This window comes from Tamandua tetradactyla, chromosome 17 (genome assembly GCF_023851605.1).
Source record: "Tamandua tetradactyla isolate mTamTet1 chromosome 17, mTamTet1.pri, whole genome shotgun sequence".
Lineage (NCBI taxonomy): Eukaryota > Metazoa > Chordata > Mammalia > Pilosa > Myrmecophagidae > Tamandua > Tamandua tetradactyla.
In genome coordinates, this window is record NC_135343.1 from 21,348,729 (window position 1) to 21,367,168 (window position 18,440).

Sequence of the window (18,440 nt, forward strand, 5' to 3'; positions counted from 1 at the left end):
GGAAGACAGCAAATAGAACTTTGGTGCTTGTCTGGCATCATTTGCATATTCTTGTGCAGAAGCGTCTCTGCTGGTCTGTTTCAACAGTGGCATGATGGCCTTCCTCCAAAATAGACAGCCCCACGATGTGACACATCAGGAAGAGAAGCAGCTGACAAGTGAAAGACCGGGGTGTGAGTTCAGTCTTTGCCTTCAACTTCGTCCTCCAGCCCTCCTGATATTAATTCAGAACTTCTGAGCTGCAGTCAATGATTCTTTTTCTTGCTGTAATTAATAACCCCAAATAACATTGCTCAAAAGGCAGGCACGGGAGTTAGCAAGCCCCAGGCAGGTCTTTGTAAGTGAAAGCCACGTCTGATAGGGTTATTCCCAGAGATCATTGGGTAATAGAAGTGATCTAAGGAATGGCTGTGTTGCCAGTGGGGATTTAGTAAAGGCCAACATGTTTGTGCCCTAAGAGTATTGTTTCTGGCTTCTCTCATTTCCAGGCTCTGAAGATGGTCCTTGCCTTTTGGCAGTGGGCACAGATGACTGTGTTTAACCTATGCTTTTAACTTAGTTTTAAATGTTCCCTGCAGGTGACAGCTCTGGCATTCCCATCTCCTTGATGGTGAGCAATCTAAGGAAAGCTTAGCAACTTTCTTGATAAGTGGCCTTCTACTTTCAACTCCAATATCAATGAAGACTGGAAGATAGAATATCTCTACGATCCTGCTTACAATTTATCTACTAAAATTAGTTTCAACATCATCTTCAGGTAATTAATTATATAAAATTGAATTGCATGGATATTGTAACTATGCATGTAGACACACACACGCATTCACATTCCAAAGGAATGGTAACTTATACTGAATGGATTAAATTATCCTTGTGGGAAAAAGAGAAGCAAGTAACTTTTAGATGAGGTTGTTAAATGTTCTTTATTGTCTGGGAGCAACTGATTCTAATGCCAAGAGTGAAAGATCAGGCAGCAACTTGGCTATATGAGCAGTCAAATTAGTTCACACCACAATCAATGCATGATATTATAGACTCTCAGATATGGAAATGACTTAAAGGCTACCTAATTCAATCAGCTACATAATGCCTAAATTCACTTCTAAATGTTCATTTTAAAGGGTTTTCTGACTGATTCTTGAATATCTCCAGTGACAAGAAACTCACTACCCTCAACCTCCCAGCAGGCTTCCTGTCCTGCAAAGCCACTTAAATTTTGGAGTTCTCCAACTATAACCAAATTAGCCCTTACAGTCTAAGTAGAAATCTTTTAAAAATGGAGATTGGGATTTTAAAAACCATGTCATATTCACAACTTACAGATACTATATGTGACATAAATGAAAGAATTAAACATAATAATACTATGAACAGCTGTAGACTGAAGAAATAGGGCAACCAATGCCATTGCATCTACCTACTTGCCCCATCCTTATCCCCTCTCACATTTCCACTCCCAGAGGTGGTCCTTAGTTTGAGTTTTGTGTTTATTAGCCCTTTGTATTTTAAAGAAATAATGCTACCACCAAAGTAGCTATCTTGAGACAATTTATTTATCTAATTTTGCCTGTTTTTGGATTTTATAAAAAATGGTTATCACTGTTTAAGTCATCTTTTACTACTTGGTGTTTTTATGCTGGGTAGTAGAGGATTAACTCAGCAGGTCTGAGTTGTCCAAACCCTGCACATTGGGGGATAACCTCCAAGCCCTTAGAATATCCTGCCTGATAAGAATGTCTGTTTACCTGGGGTCATCAGCCACTCTCGATAGTTTGCACTAACAGTGTGATTTATGGCGGGGGGCTTGGACCTCACAGTATCAGTTTGACACCCAAAGGAGCTGAGTCTGAGTGGATGCCCCACAAGAGTCCCATTTCTATGGGACTGACCCTCAACGAAATCCCTGGCCGACAGGGCTCGGGTGAGCTTCCCTAGGTGGCAACAATGCTTCTTCCTATATTCTTTTTGTTGACCCGCCTTGCCAAGTTTTTGATATTGATCACAAGTGATAGGTTCTCTGTCCAGTGTGCTCAGATAACTGATGCACAGGGTGATGCTAATTTACAGGCAGAACATAGTTTATATTTTTGCCCTGCTCTCTTTTAAAGTCCCTTTTTGTTGGAGATGAAGTTCTGACTTATAGCCGACCACATATATTTTTAGAGAAACATTAGAGCAATGTAGTGTTAATTGACAAGTGCATTTGGTTGTTTCTATGATCTGTAACCTTTTTCTAAGAATAACTAAAACCGTGATTTATCACACCATACTGTTGTCTAACATTGTGCAGTGGGGGGTATAACCTGGACAATAAGAACATTTGTCTTTAGGAATTTTATATATATATAAATAACTTTTCATTTATACAAACTAAGCTAAAAGAAAGGTAGAAAATACCTTTTAATTATTGTAATACCTCTCAAACACTTGCTAGGTGATACGTTAAACTGTTTTAGCACCTCACTTGTGCAAGATGAAATAACAAACCCTTTGCAACAGTTTTCCTTTAAAAGTGAGAAGACGTTTCTTCTGAAATAAAGGATGATAAGGTCAACATGATCATCAAGAAGGATATTATTTTGATATGATATAAAATCTTTGTCTTCTAGACAGATGGCTCAGATGGTTCAGAAAAACTTTTTTATAACCTTTCATTAAGAGCAGACCAATGATTCACATTATTTTAACAAAGAAAAGACTAAATTCCAGTTTTGTGTGAATGCACAGTTTGACACAAAAGCTGTTTAAAAAATTTTATGGACAAGACTATCAAATTTGGGTCCACATTGGCTATGACTGACAGAATTCACTTTTATAATTTTCCATATCCATTCAGCTCTTGTCTCACATGTTGAAACTAGCCATTTTACTTTAGGATAAGCCATGCTTCCTTAGACTACCTTATCAAATTTTAGTCACTGTTGACTACAATAAACAAAATTCACCTCCATAATCCTTTTTCAACAAAAAAACTTCACCTTAATCAGAAAATATGATTTTAGCATGGAGAATAATAAAAATGCTCTCCATCCCACTTTTAATCTTTATCCAGACTACAAACAACTAGAAATAAATTTGGTAATGAATTTACAAATCCCTTTGAACATACACGCTGCCTTCCAATTACAGTATTCAGGAAGGGGAGAAGAAATACTCTAACATAATGGAAGAAGAAAAAAAAAAACGTATGCTTGGGTTTTTTTGCAGCCAGGCATTTATATACTTTTACTCATAACACGCAAATAATAACTTCATCTCTTCTATGAGGTCTTCGCCTCGGTCATTCTTTGCCTATCTGCGTTTTTTTTTTTTTTTTTTTTTTTTTTTTTGCCCCTGAATTCCTCTAGCATTTTGATTTCCTTATTAAGATAATTGGCAGGTACTTTAAATACTGTTTTCTTATACTGTGCCCTAGTGCAAGTATATTCCAACTAGAATATGAACTCCCTGACTCATGTCTTCCCCAGACAGGACATACTAACCTGATTATGTAATATACTCACCAAAAATATACTGATTGATTTTAACAAAGCCACGACAAATCCAAATTCTTCCATATACTGGGGCAACAAATGACAAAGTAGCTAAGAAGCCAGATTCTTTGAAACCAAGGTAATTAAAGTTACAAAAGCCTCATTTATATTTTTTACTAAATTCAACTGATTCTTCATTTTTTTTTTTTGCACAACTGACTCTTTAAATTGGGTATATCTGAAGCATCAGCATAGCGTCAATTTTATTATATTTTAAAAATATATTTATAATAATTAAACAGTCTACTGTTTCAATGAAATTTTAAGAATGTGCTTATCTTCTCTTTCAACTGCATTAATTTGGATAAATGAATGTTGCATAAACTTTCAACAACTTTGGATATTCACCCAAACTTTGTCTTATACATTCTTGAGTACAAAACTACACCCCTTTCTTTAACAAAGTGCATCCTGTATATTTTACATACCTGCATACCTTAAGCTATCAAAAAAGATCTTCGATACAGTTTTTAAACCTGTTAAAAGCATAAGTATTTCTAAAACAGTTTGTTGAACTAATAATTTAATTTCATTAAACACAAACTTGCATTTTTCACCATCTTAAAGATCTAAAAGATATAATCATTTTCTATTGGAAGTTAAAGAAATTGCTTTATTTTCAGAATATCCTAAAATTATGAACAACTCCAAAAGCATCAAATTCTGGAAAATATACAATTGTTTAATTTGTCCTGAGCATAAAACCAGGAAAATTTTCTGTAGCTTTCAAGGATATTTTCTCTTACATGCTGAAATTTGGTAATTAGATCTTATTCAATTACCCCATTCCAAGGCTTTTTTTTATTTTAATGATGATTTGTTTACTGAGGTTACTGTCACAAAGGTATTATTAGAAAAAATAATTTAAAATTTGGGAAATTTCTCAGAAAATTGTCTATTTCACAACCTATCCTCTGTGCCTACCGTTTCTAATCTCCAAGCCCAGTAGAAAGAATTCTAAAGCAAACTCATCCTCCGCCATGTTTCTACACCTCACCTTTCCCCCATATCTGCCTTGGCAGGTTGGGCCTTGGGGCAGGGAGAGATGAGACAGAGAGAATGAGGCCTGGCTTTAAAAGTTATAAAAGTTTTAAATGAAGGTGGTGGGATTTAAGACACCTAAGGAGGCCTTCGTGTCGGTGAGAGTTCCCATGCCCTTCTTTTAATTGTTTCCAATTATTAAATCTATTCCCCTAAAGCTGGGACCAGACAACTGGAAACATTTTTGCCTTTTCCCAAGGCAGGCCTCTGCTGCCTTAGGAAAATTCCAGGGGCCATTTCTTTCTAATGTCCAGGCCTGCTGAAGTAATTATAAAAACTATGGCTTTGAGCCCTGGTGCCTAGAGGGTTTTTTTCTTTTTCTCTGGGACACCAGGAATATCAACATACATATGTGTGTGTGTGTGTGTGTGTGTGTGTGTGTGTGTGTGTGTGTGCTTATTTATCTTAAGCAATTCAAATGGCACTCTTTACGAATTTTTTGATAATTTATTACCATCCAGAGGTGTATGCAAATATACATTGAATAAGCAGGCAGACACAAATACAAAGTTAGCCATGCAAATAAACAAAAACATAGAAATATACTTTGAGAGTATATTTGTCCCCCTTTTGAGAGGGCTGAATAAAGGATTGGATATCCATCATCTCATCCCATTTCTACTTTCTTTTGCAGAACAACTCTGTTATACGGTGTCCTTTTCTATTGAACCATGTTCAGGCCATTTCTTTCCTGATTCTAAATCATACTGAATCTAAATCAGGCTGAGGCTAGACTGTGTTACAGAAATCAACGTTTTTTTTTGTTTTTGTTTTTCCATAACTAAAATCTCTCCAGTTCCTCAAAAATTTCAAAGGACTATATTCAGGAGCTATTAGAATTAGAAATGAGGATTTTTAAGAATTTCTACAATCAGTAACCAATTAAGAATACTTGAACAATAAAAATACAGTAATATACCAACTAATGCATTTAAACAGACACTCAACACTTACCACATATTTAAGTAATGCACCAATTGATAACTAGAACAAACACACTGATTAACAAATAGGCATTAAACATTTACTATACCTAAGTGACACACACCAGTTAACAGTTAAATAAGCATCATACACTTACTTAATTTCATTAAACATCAATTAATTGTTGGATTACCTATTTTTTAGGAGTATACTTAATAGACAAACTCTGGTCAGGGCCTTGAATCCAGAATAGTATGGTACCCAAAAAACAGAATGGTGTAGAGGCCATGGAAGTGGGACTGGGCCTCAAAGCCAGGTTCAGGAACTGGAACCACTATACTCACCTTCCTGACAGACTCAATGGCCCCCTACTCTTGTCTGACATCCGGATTTAGGACGGTTTCTCTCTTTGAAACTTTTTAAGGTGCCAAGGGATTGAAGTGTTAGCAGAACAGACAAAAACCTCACTGCTGAGCTCTAGACTAAAAAGAGTCTAGTGGCTGCCAGAGGCTCAATTACCTGTCTACCTGTCCCACTGGGGCACTAGAACTTCAGGCAGTGGACACCTTCTTAGGAACGTTGGTCCCATCTGGGGGTTGCCAAGTTGATGCCAATCAAAAGTAGTGGGTTCTCTGTTGAATGCACTCATATGACCAATTCTTGAGATATCAGGGTTTCAAAGAAGAAAGAGTTTATTGCTAGGTGTGAAGCAGATCAGGTGACTTAAAAATCTGTCTCCTGCTTTGTACCTAGCAAATAATTCTCTCTTTGAAACCCTGGTGTCTCAGGAATTGGTCATTTGAAAGCATTGAGCAGAGAACCCACTGCTTTTGATTGGTATCATTTTCGCTATTTCATTTGCCCTTTTAAGGAACCAACTTTTACCTTCGCTGACCTAATTATATCTTTATTTACTCTTTCCATAATTTTTCCTCTTCTTTTTTCCTCCATTTTCCTTTTCTTCTATTTTTCTTTTATTAACATCTTAAATTGAATGCTGGTTCACTAGTTTTACATCTTCCTTCATTTCTAAAATATACACTTAAGTTATGTGCTAGTTTGAAACTGTTGTATACCCCTGAAAAGCCATACTCGTTAATCCTCATTCAATATTGTTAGGTGGGATCACTTTGATTAAATCGTTTCCATGGAGATGTGACCCACCTAATTGTGGGTGGGACCTTTTAATTAGGTGCGTTCCATGAAGATGTGTCTTCACCCAATCAAGGTGGGGTCACTTATTAGAGTCCAGTAAGAGGGAACCATTTTAGAAAAAGCTTTAGAGCCCACACAGCCAGAGACCTTTGGAGATGCAGAAGGAAAACACCCCAGGGGAAGTCAATGAGAGAAAGCAGAAGTTGCCATCTGCCTTCCCAGCTGACAGAGAAACCCTGAACATCATTGCCCCTTTCTTTGGAGTTAAGGTATCTTTCTCTGGATGCTTTAGTTTGGAAGTTTTATGGCCTTAGAACTGTAAACTTGCAACTTAGTAAGTTCCCTTTTTAAAAGCCAATCCATTTCTGGTATTTTGCATTCCAGCTGCTTTAGCAAACTAAAACAAGCTATACATTTCCCTTTAATCTCCACTTTAGCTTTATTCCACAAATATTGAAAGGCAACAATTTCATTATAGTTTAGGTCTAAGTATTTCTCAATCTGTCATGATTTCTTCTTTGGCTCATAAGTCATTGAAATGTGTGCTTTCGAAATTTACAAACCACAGAGATATTTAAATTTATCTTTTTGTTATTGACTTCTAACTTAATTGCATAATGGTCTGAGTATGTGGGTTTGTATTCTATTTTTATTTCCAAACACACTGAGATGTTTTTTATGGCTTAGTATATAGTCAATTTTTGTAAATATTTAACATGAGCTTGAGAAGAACCTATAATTCTCTATTTACTAGGTGCCAGGTTCTATATTTGTACCATAAAGATAGCTTATTATTATTTTCCTAAAATCTTCTATATATTTAGCTAAAATAATTGAGGGATTTCTGTTGAAATTTCACACTGTCATGGTGACTTGACACAATTTCAACTGTCGAGGTCGAGTTGTCCTTACAGTTCTATCACTTTGCTTTATATATTTAAAGGCTATTTTATTTGGGGCATACAAATTTAGAGTGGCAAATACTTTCCTGGAGAATTAAACCTTCTGCGATTTTGTAGTATCTCACTTGAGTCACTACAATAATGCCTTTTATCTTAAAGTCTATTTTATCTGCTATTAATATAGCTACACCAGCTTTTCATTTGGTAAGTGTTTTCCTAGAGCATATTTTTCTACCTTCCTGCTTTCATTCTTTCTGTGTCCTTATGTTTCTTTGTCCTTATCCACTTAATAACTGGATTTTGTGTTTTGATCCATTTGTAGAAACTCTTCTAACAGGTAAACTTAGTCATCTACATTTATTCTAATTATTGAACTATGTGGATGCTTTTTTTCTGTCACACAACTTTCTTTTTATTTGTTCTAATCTTACATGGCCCATTTTTCTCATTTCTTGACTTTTGTTTCATTTTTTTTTGAATTTTTGTGTATTTGTTTCCTTCATTACTTTGGTTTTTATTATCCCGTCTTATTCCCTCTACTGTTTGGATGTTAAATGCTCTCCTTATGAAATTTAAATTGTTTACCTTATATACTTAATAAAGTTTACTTTTATCAGTCTCTTCAATCCCCTCCTGAAAAAATACATGGACCTTAACCTTTATGGCCTACTCATTGCCTAGACAGCATGCATTTATTGTTGTCCAGTATTTTAGTAGCTATTATAATTACCCTCATTATTTTATACATCTAACATTTGCTTAGGTCTCCTGCCACTTTGAGTCATGTCATTAGACCTCATAGGAGTTTGTTTCATTCTCATCTACCTTTGAGGATACTGTATTTGTATGCTTTGAGAAGCATTTCTTATGACCAAATAGAATGTCTTCCCAACAATAAGCCTTTAAGTATTTGAAGATCGCTATTTTTCCATGATGTACTGGTAAATGTTTAACAACTGCCCCTCCAAAAAAAAAAGTCCTTGATTTGTATCATTTGCTGATTTCCATAGTGTAAATAATCTCACCACAGCTTATTTCAAGCTATCAATATGATGCCAAACAATTTGCAGAATTCTCAAAAATGTATCCATCTGTTGTCCTGAGCTAGTTAGTATAAACGAGTTCCAGCAACAAGTAGATATTTTGTACCTCGTGAATCTAGACTTTTCTAGGTATCCCAATACTTTCAGCCATTTCTTATCTACCATAGCTTTGGATGTGCTACAGTTTTTCAGGATCCCCATTTTAGAATAATTTCTGGGCTGGTTGCTTTACCTCAGAGGCCGCAGCTTAAAATGCTGTTCTGGGTTCTTTAGCTCCATCCTGAGTTCTACGAGCTGTATGAAAGTCTGGCCAGACAAAAAGTGTTGTAGGGTGTCTCTTTATATGGCCTGCTCTCAGAAATAGCTATCTGAGGTTGCATTTTTCTCCCAGAGTGAGAAGGAAAGGCCATTCATACCCAAAACCAGAGAATTGGGCATAGCAATTGAGGCAACAATGTTTGGGTCTGGTATTATATGCAGAAGGAAGGAAAGAAAAGCAGATGCGGAAAATGAGGTTCTAAAACTCCTTAGGAGATCAGAGATGATAAGCCTGAAATAAATGCCTTATTACTGAATGTGCAGCCCTGAAAATAATATATGGAATGTAGATCTTTTTCTTCCCCTGTAAATCTCCCACCTGCCCTTCTTTATCCCTCTTACCCTGTCGCTAGGTCTCCTTGCATTTCCTCCCATTTATTCTATTTCAAAAGAGTTTTCGGGTGATGGAAATTATGATGATTGTGATGCCTCTCTCCTATTTCTTAGGCATGCTACCTGAAGATGAAGGTACTATTTAGCTTCATGATTCCATACTTAAAGTTTCTCAAATCTTATCAGCGGGGAAGAGACACTAGCACACCTGTGCACCTCTGATCTGGAGGATTTAACTGTAGTTTCTTTGGGGAATTTTTGTCGGAGGTCTTCGATGATCTCACGGGATTAATACATAATTCTTCACCAAGGAAAGTTTATCATTGGTCAGAAATTTGAAATGGCTTCTCAATAAATCTGAAAAATCTATTTCTAAGCTAATTCTCATTTCTTTTCAAGGCAGCCATGTGAAGATATGGTTTCTGGGGTTAGTAGGAAAACACCTGTCTATTTGGTCAGGTAGAAAGCTGTTGAGTTGTGGAGAAGATAACCATATAAATGATAAAATTCTACAAGGACAGGGTGGACAACAGTGGCTCAGTGGCAGAGTTCTTGCCTGCAGAGCCAAAGACCCGGGTTCGTGTTCCTGGACCCTGCCCATGTCAAAAAAAAAAAAAAAAAAAAATCATACAAGGAGGACCGTAAAATGAGTTGAAGTAGAAATGTTTGTACTAGGGACTGTTCTACCAAAGGAAACTAGATCTAAAGACTACAAAATGATGCTATTTCCTCTCATGTATTGAATCAATCAGCTTTTGATACTTAACAAACAATCATTTGTTTCATTCATGATTCTGTGGGTCAGCAGTTTGGCCTGGGTTCCTTTCTGCCATTGGCTGGGTTCAGTCATGTGACTGTTGTCCGAATTTGGTCATTCGGAGGCTACTTGGTCCAAGATAATTGCAACTACTTTTGCCAACAATTTACCTCAGGTACCTGAGCATTTAGGGGCTATTATTATCCATGCTGAATAATTTTTACCCTTTTTCTCATTGTTTTCCATAGTACAAGTTAGGCCAACTAATAGAGAGAGTGGAAATGATAATGTTGAAGATTCATTTTCAGCCTTTGGTGGTTTGTTCAATTACTAACCAAGCATGTTGTTTTTCCAACAGGGAAAAATAATGTATGTTAATTTTTCTAAATTATAACATTATAAAATATCCAAAGACATTTATTCTCCTTCCAGGAGTTTCTTATTTTGTAGGTTTATATTTAATTAAACAACAACAAATTCCTTTTATTTTTTTTCCCACATTATCAACCTGTAGTTTCAATTGTTCACGTGAATCTAATATATAGCCTTGTTATAATATTATTGGCTTCGGTGAGGTATACTCTGAGACTTTATGAGAGGAATAAAAATTCCTTGTGATATGATAAGAGCCTAAAAGTATAGCTTGTGCATTTTCGCTAAAACATGATAATCTCTGAACACTAAATCTTTCAAGTAGCATCCCTGAATTCATATAATTATCAATATTAAAATTCATCATAGTTCCTATTTATAGTTAATTAATTATACTTCCTAATGTACTTTTCTCATATTAGGCTTTATTTATTAATATCTTCTTGCTCTGTTGTATAATTTGTGGTGAGAACTAGATGGGATTCTATAAGTGTGGTCTGGCATTACATTGGCCCCACAACCAGACCACCTGTCCTGATGGGCCATGGCAGGTCCTTTGCACACTGAGACGGAACAGCCCCTTAGGCCATAGTGTAACCGGTTCCTTCGGGCTGAGCGGTCCTCAACCCGCACAGCTGCACCTGGCAGCCCTGCACTGGGGCTCAGATTGGGCACCTGGGATGAGTGCTGGGCCCTGGTGGAGGCCAGGTTCTATTGGGTTCTGGGAGAACTCACAGTGTTGGGGAGGCAGTCGAGTGTCCTTGAGGGAACCATGTCGTCATTCATCTGTGCTACCTATTCATAAGGCCAGCAAAAGGAGGAGCGGTAGGCTAGGAGTTGAGAGGTCTGGACTCTGTTCATAGCTTACTTACTACTGTGGGGCCTTAGGAGATGTTTAATCATTGGGAAGTCAGTTTCTCCTCCTCTAAAATGAGGATATAAACAATTTATATGAGTCTTGTGGAAACAAAATGAGATGGTACGTGCGAAAGCATTATGAGAGAGCAAAAAAGTATGGCATAAATACATAATATTCTCCTCCTATAGCTATTGTGATGGAAGGGAAAAATAAATTGCTTTTCACAGGAAGAACAAGTGTTGTCAATGAATTTTCCCAGTTTGTTGATGTGCTGAGGTGGACAACTTTGGTCCCATGGTTGTTCTGCCCTCCATCCTACTGACCCTGCCGTGCCTGTCACTCCAATGACACAATTGGCAACATATTCCCCACCCTCCTCTTGGAAAAAAATTTGGGAACCTTTCTCCCACTCAGGACTTGAAGAGTTCAAGGCCGACCCACTGTGGGCAGACTGAAGATAGGCCTGTCCTGACTTGTCCTTGACTCCTTTGGATAACAAAGTAAGTGCACAGGCTAATTTAAATCAACCAAAATACTACTATGAAGACCAATGATAAAGTGTGAGAAAGGACAGTTGTGAGCCTGATGGGCAGTTTGGTGCTGCTTTCGAGTCAACAAAGTGGATTTTGAAATTCTTGCATTTGTTTAATTTCTCATAGAGAGCCAGTATGTCTCAGGCTCCTTTAAAAACAAAAGGGAGTGAATGTGAATCATGTATTGGTCACAGCAAATGATCTCTGGGTCCATGCTTTGATCCCCAACATTTCTAGGTATGAGACTCAGCAGAACCTGAAAGCATGCTCAGTCGGAACTTGGCCTAAGTTGAACACGAAGGCCACATGTTTCCTGTGCTCAGATGCCAGGTAGAGAACTGTGGGAAGCTTCCCTGGGGAGCTGCATCTAGGTACTAGATTTAATCAGGGGAAGTTTCATTAAAAATTCAATGCAAATGAATGTTCTCAGAAACACTTGAACTTGTGGTGAAGCCAAGTCAAATATAACTCTAGACCTGATCTCTACCAAAGAAAAAATTTAGCTTCAGGAGTTGGTGAGGACTGTTCTAGGATCCTGCCCCTTCCCCTGGGGAAAAAAAATATCTATGACAACATGTCTGCAACGTTCTTTACTTCACAGGAACATAATCAAGAATTAAAATATAGCCTTCTTCATAGTTGCAAACTATGTGTGCAGTTAGTGCTTTAGGAAACATTGGCTTTAAAAAGCTAAGTCTCAATAGCAGAGAAGAGAATGAGATTTGGCAATTTCTGGCCCCAATCAAACCCCCAGTTAAATAAAATATTTTAAATATGCATACACACATAGTCAAAACATAATAGCGTCTCAGGGGTAGGGTCCTTGTCTAGGAAGGCATGAGTGCCAATTTTCAGCAACACAGCACTGCAAGCTGAAAATCCAAGGCTATTTTCTATTTTTATACCTTGGAATGAAGAAAAATAATACCGACTCCATTATTTATGAACATGCTTAAAGAAAAGAGAAGCAGTGAAATTTCACTGCCTTCAAAGAATGATTTGTTTTGAATCCCTACAGGGCCTTTCTCCTTTGTCTCACAACAAACTCCCTTCCCTGTGGATGATGGCTTAGCCCTGACTGGGGTAGGGGAAGGCGAGTTGGCCAGCCCTGACTCATGACTCTTCACCAGACTCAGGAGGCAACTGATTAATTGATTAGGGATGCATTGAAGGGCTGCTCTGCGTCCAGGACTAAGCAGCACTAGGAGCCATGGGCAAAACCCAAAATGTAAAATGGAGACTCTGTCCTCAAGGGAATGACCAACTCATAGGAGAGATGAGAGCAAAGTATATAAAAATAGGGACGCACTTATAAGATTTGCTGCCCCAGTGACCCTGGAAGACAGTGGTCGCCCTCATTTGTTATCTCCCAGATGGTCCTGCTGAATCCTTCCAACCTCATCATGGCCAAATTACTTCTGTCAATGTTACAGTTTTAGTTCTGTGACTCTGGACTTAGTTGGACATAACCCAACTTTAAGGCCAGGTTTTAGAAGGAGTTTTTTTTTTTTTTCCAAAGAGAAACCATTCAATTGATCATGTAAACTTGGACAGTTTTGAGAGTGAGGCGGACTCTGTTGGTAATGATGATAGGACAAGGGAAGGACACGGGACTGTCCGGGCAGCTGAGACTTACTGCAACAATATGGGGAAAAGGGACGCGGTTAATATCTTCAACGGGGAGCAGCCGGATGGGAGTTAACTTCATCTCCTGCAGCCATGGTTATCTCCTGTCCGAAGTCATGGCATGAATTTGTGTAACTCAGTTTCTTGACCTTCATCCACCCCTTGCTAAGCCAAGGCTGCTCTGATTTACTGTGTCAGGGTGACATTGTTTTGTGGAAACCTCTTGCTTACTCCCCAAGTCATTGTGTGTGGACTGTTTTCAGTGTAAAGACATTAAAAAACTTCTTGTCCTTAAGGGCCCTTTAACACCTTTTTTTTTTCCCCCACAAAACTTACACATTAGACTATAACCAGAAATGCTGGAATTTCCCTTAACAGGTAGTGTAACCGAAGGCTTTGCAAGAAACCTGGAAAGTATCACATACTGCTGATGGGGGGGCTTCACAAGGAGAGAAAGGAGATGAGTTGGGAAGGAGCAAGGTCAACAAAGTCAACGAAGCTGAAATGCAGGAACTTCTTCCCACAGGACAATGGAATTCTAACCCAGGCCCCCTCTTCTTTTCAATCCCCACCCTCTTGTCATTTGTCCTCTTTGGGCTGACATATGGGTGTTGATTTATGACAGGATCTTGGATCAAATGACACATTGTCCTGTGCTATGTCTGGTAATAAAGAAATACAACAATGCGTTTTGGATTAACTCGACGTATCAATTGATATGGTAGTTTCCAGTGCAAAATCTTTCTGGGAATGCCAGAAAATATGCTTCGTCTAAAAACTAAGGAGGTTTTGGTGTTTTGTTTTGCCACTCATGCAAAAAATAATGCTTCCTCTGAGACCAGGCTCCCCTACAATTTCTGTCAAACTACCACTGATGGGGAAGGCATGTTCCAAAGATATCCCTGATAAGATGAACATATGTTTGGTGTCTGTTACTTGATATTATAAATGTGTGCACACTTTACATCCTACTTTATAATATAGGCATATTTCCTTTGAAAAATTTTTCTGGCAGCTAACCTGAAGAAGAATTAGAAGGAAGCAAGTCTAAAGGCAGAGGAACCAAGAAGGAGACTGTTGCATCAGTTCAAATTACATGGGCCTCACTAATGCAGAGGAAGTGAGAACAGAGAGAATGGTTATGTTAAATAGATATGTAGGAAGTGAAAATGCTCAACAGGATGTAGGGGTGAAGGATGAAGTGTCTGGGATAATCTGTGTTTACTTTCATTTTACCTGCTTCCAAGCACTGTGTCTGGCACATATAAACAATAAATGGAACTGGAAAATCTCACTGCTTCTGAAATGGGTGTGAATAAAGTTATGTTTCATGCCCCCAATTTTAGGGAAGCTGAGCTTTCTCCAAGGGGCTCCCCCTTGAATGCTTACATGTTCCTCTAACCAGTCTTGGTAGTCACTTGTTACTTTGCTCCACCAACTTAACTTCAAACCATTGCTGCCCCCCAATGCCACACTATCATGCTATCTTAGAATTCATTTCTCCAGGTTGCTGGATCTGCCTGTACTAAGGATGAGCAGTCTCCTTTATTCTTTACAATCACAGATAAGCCAGTAAATAGTATGTCAGTAAACTGTCACAAGCAGTGGTTACTGCTGGAACACACAGGCACTAATCTTAGCCTGGAGAGAGTTTTATCTCCTCTTCGATACAAACACCTATTTGTTTCAGGGGAACTCTCCATTACCATCCTCTGGCCTAGAAAAGGCAGTTGAAATAATGAATAGCATATTTCCCCAACCATGAGATATTCTAATTCAAATAATGTCATTTAAGGGGCATTGATTATTCAATTACTATACAGGGATTATCTAAATATTTGTAAGCCAGGCCCATTCTGGTTTACAAGGTACAATTTACCCAATGTAAAAAGCCTGCAAACCTCAGTCTACCTCGTCTGCATTCACATCGTAGAGAAACTAGTCATCTCTGAGAACAATTGTTGATATTTGTATTGTTTAGGTATAACTGAAGGGTCTGTTCTGATGATTTTACCCAAACTAAAGGAGTTTCTTTCAAAAGATTCTACCTATTCCCAGACAACAGTTTTGCCATTAAAATAAAATTAAAACATTTCAAGATTATCTTTACTGGCATCCCGCTACATAAATATTCATTGAATGAATAAAGGAATTTTAGAGTCCTGTGGAAAAAAAATGTACCTTTTATAATTGCCTCTCAAATCAATGACAAATAGAGCAAATGGCTGGGGCAGTTGATCTAAAAATTTGTGTCATCATTTTGCATACTGTTATGGTTGCTACTGGTATTATTTATAAAACAGGAGCTGGCAGTCTTACAGCTTAATAGAGATGCAAAATGGTTCATGATTTTTTTTTTTTTATGTGTACCATCCTCCCGATCTAGTCATGTTACAGCAGGAAACTCTTGCTTCCACAAAGTGGACAGATATGTTACTCAGATGAAACAGCGTGTTTTAATGAACACATGGACAAAGAGCCCAGGTTCATATTCTGAATCTGTAACTTCTCTCAGAGATCTTGGACTAGCCAATGTTTTGGACTGCACTGTTCTTATCTATTCAGAGACTGAGATGACACTTCTTACAAGGTGAAATGAAACAAGTTTATGTTGGACTCAGAGCATTGCTTTATTTATTGATGTACCTCTCGTGGAGAACCCTGGGTGCTGCAAAACAAGAGTTTCTCGTACCCATGTGGCTGGCACATGTGTTTCTGTGTCTGTGAGGAGGGCATAGGAATATGGGTCTATTTTTAGGGTCCACGGGAAAGGAGCTGAGAGGGGAGCCTCTATGAGTATTCAAGAGGTGACTTCAAGACCGTTATTTTTTTAAAACAGTCTTTAAAAGAGCTGTGCTGGTCCCCACATTCTGGGTGCTAAGAAATCAGCAAACATAATCCGTGTCCCTCAGACTGGAGCCCATTCTCACTGCAGTACAGTATAGAACACTACACTCAACTGCGGTAGGATATATACGCATTTTTCTCAAGTGCATATGGATCTTTCTCCAGGATAGACTATATGGTAGTTCACAAAACAAGTCGCAAATTTAAAAAATACTGAAATTATACAATGTAACTTCTTCAACCACAATGGAATAACGGCAAATATCAATAACATAGGAAGAACAGGAAGATTCTCAACAACCCAAATGTCTTATGAGAAAACTTTTTAAAAATTTGTATTGCATGTTAATGGCATTCTGATAAACTGCAGACATTTTCTGGATTATTCATTGATCACGTATTTCAAGAACTACCACATTATTTCCGTGCCTACATTTACACTTCTCTATGTGAATGTTATGTTCACTAAGTGAAGGTCAAATACCTTAGGGGACTGATGGACTAACAAAAGTATCACAGTAGTTAAAAACAGAAATGCAGTGGGTGAGCTGAGTCTACAGAGGGCACAAGTAGAATGTGCACATCAAAATCAAAATAATCTATTCCTGGACGGGCACTCCCAAGCTGCAGAAACCCTCTACAGATTCCATCTTTGAACAAGCTCAACTGCCACCACTGTAATCATGGCCAGAAACAAGACATGAGGCCTGCTTTTGGCAATGAGGGTGTATTTAGTGCAAATTTTAATAATACTGCGATCATAACCTTCTTTTTAAGTAAACAGGACAGATTTACCAAGTTATCAAATAGCACTTAATTAAAATTGACACTTGAAGATCATTTGTTGGCAGCGTTTTAGAAAAATGTGAGTGTCTATTTATTATGAACCAGGAAGTTATGCTTTGAAATAATTAATAACACACTTACCTAACAGACATAATCTGAATTACAAAGTACACCCAGCAAGTTATTAATCACAAAACCTGACTTGAAGCTCATGTTTCTCCAATACCGATGATAAAGTTTTAGCAGTACCACATTCTTCATCACATTGAATTAATATTTAAATTTGAATTTTATTTGTCTTATAGTTAAGTTTTTACATGTTTTTAAGGTAAATGTTTGGTTTGGTATCATACTTTTAGAAGTTGTTTTTCACTGCTAGTTTTATATTTGCACACAGTTTAGTAACATTGTAATTAGAATAATTTAAGCCAACATTGGAGGGCCACACAACTTTTTTCTTCCTTTAAAGGGGTCTGTACATTATTCACATTTTAGAGACACTGCTAAAGGGGATAAGAGCATAGAGTTCAAAATCATAGAGAACTGGGCTCAAATTTGAGCTCTGGGATTTAAAAACTAAACTTCAACACGTTATTTAAATGAATTATGCTTCATTTTTTCTGATTCGCTAAAAGGGGCATAATACTTTAATAATAGCTCCCTGATGGTTTTTTGCTGTGAGGAATTATTACTTATTTCCTAAATAATAAGTACTTAGGAAAAGTTAGCCCCTGTCATCACCATCATCACCATCATCCTTGTTTTTTGAACTTTGGTTTCAGGAGCCCTAGAGCTGACACAACCAGTCAAAGAGATCAGAGATGCTATAGGAGCAGCTGCTGGGAGCCGTTGTACTCAACAGGAGTGACTTCTTTTGGGGTCGCTGGGCTGGAGCAGCTGCAGTAATTCCCAGAGGGAATAGCTGTCACCATAGTGGCAGCTGGGAACTATCATCGTCTCTGGGAGTAATGAGGGTGTCAGTCTGGTGAGACCCCATTGCTGGAGGTCTCTCTCCTCTCTAACAGCCTATTGCATGGGCCACCTTTGAGGAGAAGAGCAGTGGTTCAGTCCCTGTTGTCTCTTTGACCTACTGCTTCCAGAACTGTTCCTGATACCTCAGCAAGGCTGCCTGCCCTGTCTTCTCCCATTCACCTCTTGCTTCTCACCCTTTTACAGTTTTTTTTCTGGTCCTGGCTCTTCAAAGTACATCCCAGACTCAGCTCTTGTGTTATCTGGGACCCCCGGAGCTGTCATTCCTTAATGGACTCCCCAGCTCCCAATAAGGAAAACCAGAGACTTTCTGTGGGAATGAGATGACTGATGGGAGGATTTCACAGTCTAAACTGTCTCCTACCATTTCTCTCCTCCTTTAGTTTCTGGGGCTTATTGAAGATATATCTTTGAGTGGAAG

At 38.0% G+C, this 18,440-nt stretch overlaps 1 long non-coding RNA gene across 3 annotated transcripts; it reads left to right on the plus strand.

The window, feature by feature from the left end:
- Nucleotides 1–64: 64 nt before the first annotated feature.
- Nucleotides 65–18,218, plus strand: LOC143660804 (uncharacterized). Of its 3 annotated transcripts, none has more exons than XR_013164258.1 (3): nt 65–173; nt 579–757; nt 17,812–18,218. It is a non-coding gene; the product is annotated as an uncharacterized LOC143660804 (long non-coding RNA). The 3 variants fall into 3 exon arrangements; XR_013164257.1 differs by lacking the exon at nt 17,812–18,218 and adding an exon at nt 13,775–14,650; XR_013164256.1 differs by lacking the exon at nt 17,812–18,218 and adding an exon at nt 9,364–9,588.
- The last annotated feature ends 222 nt before the right edge of the window (nt 18,219–18,440 follow it).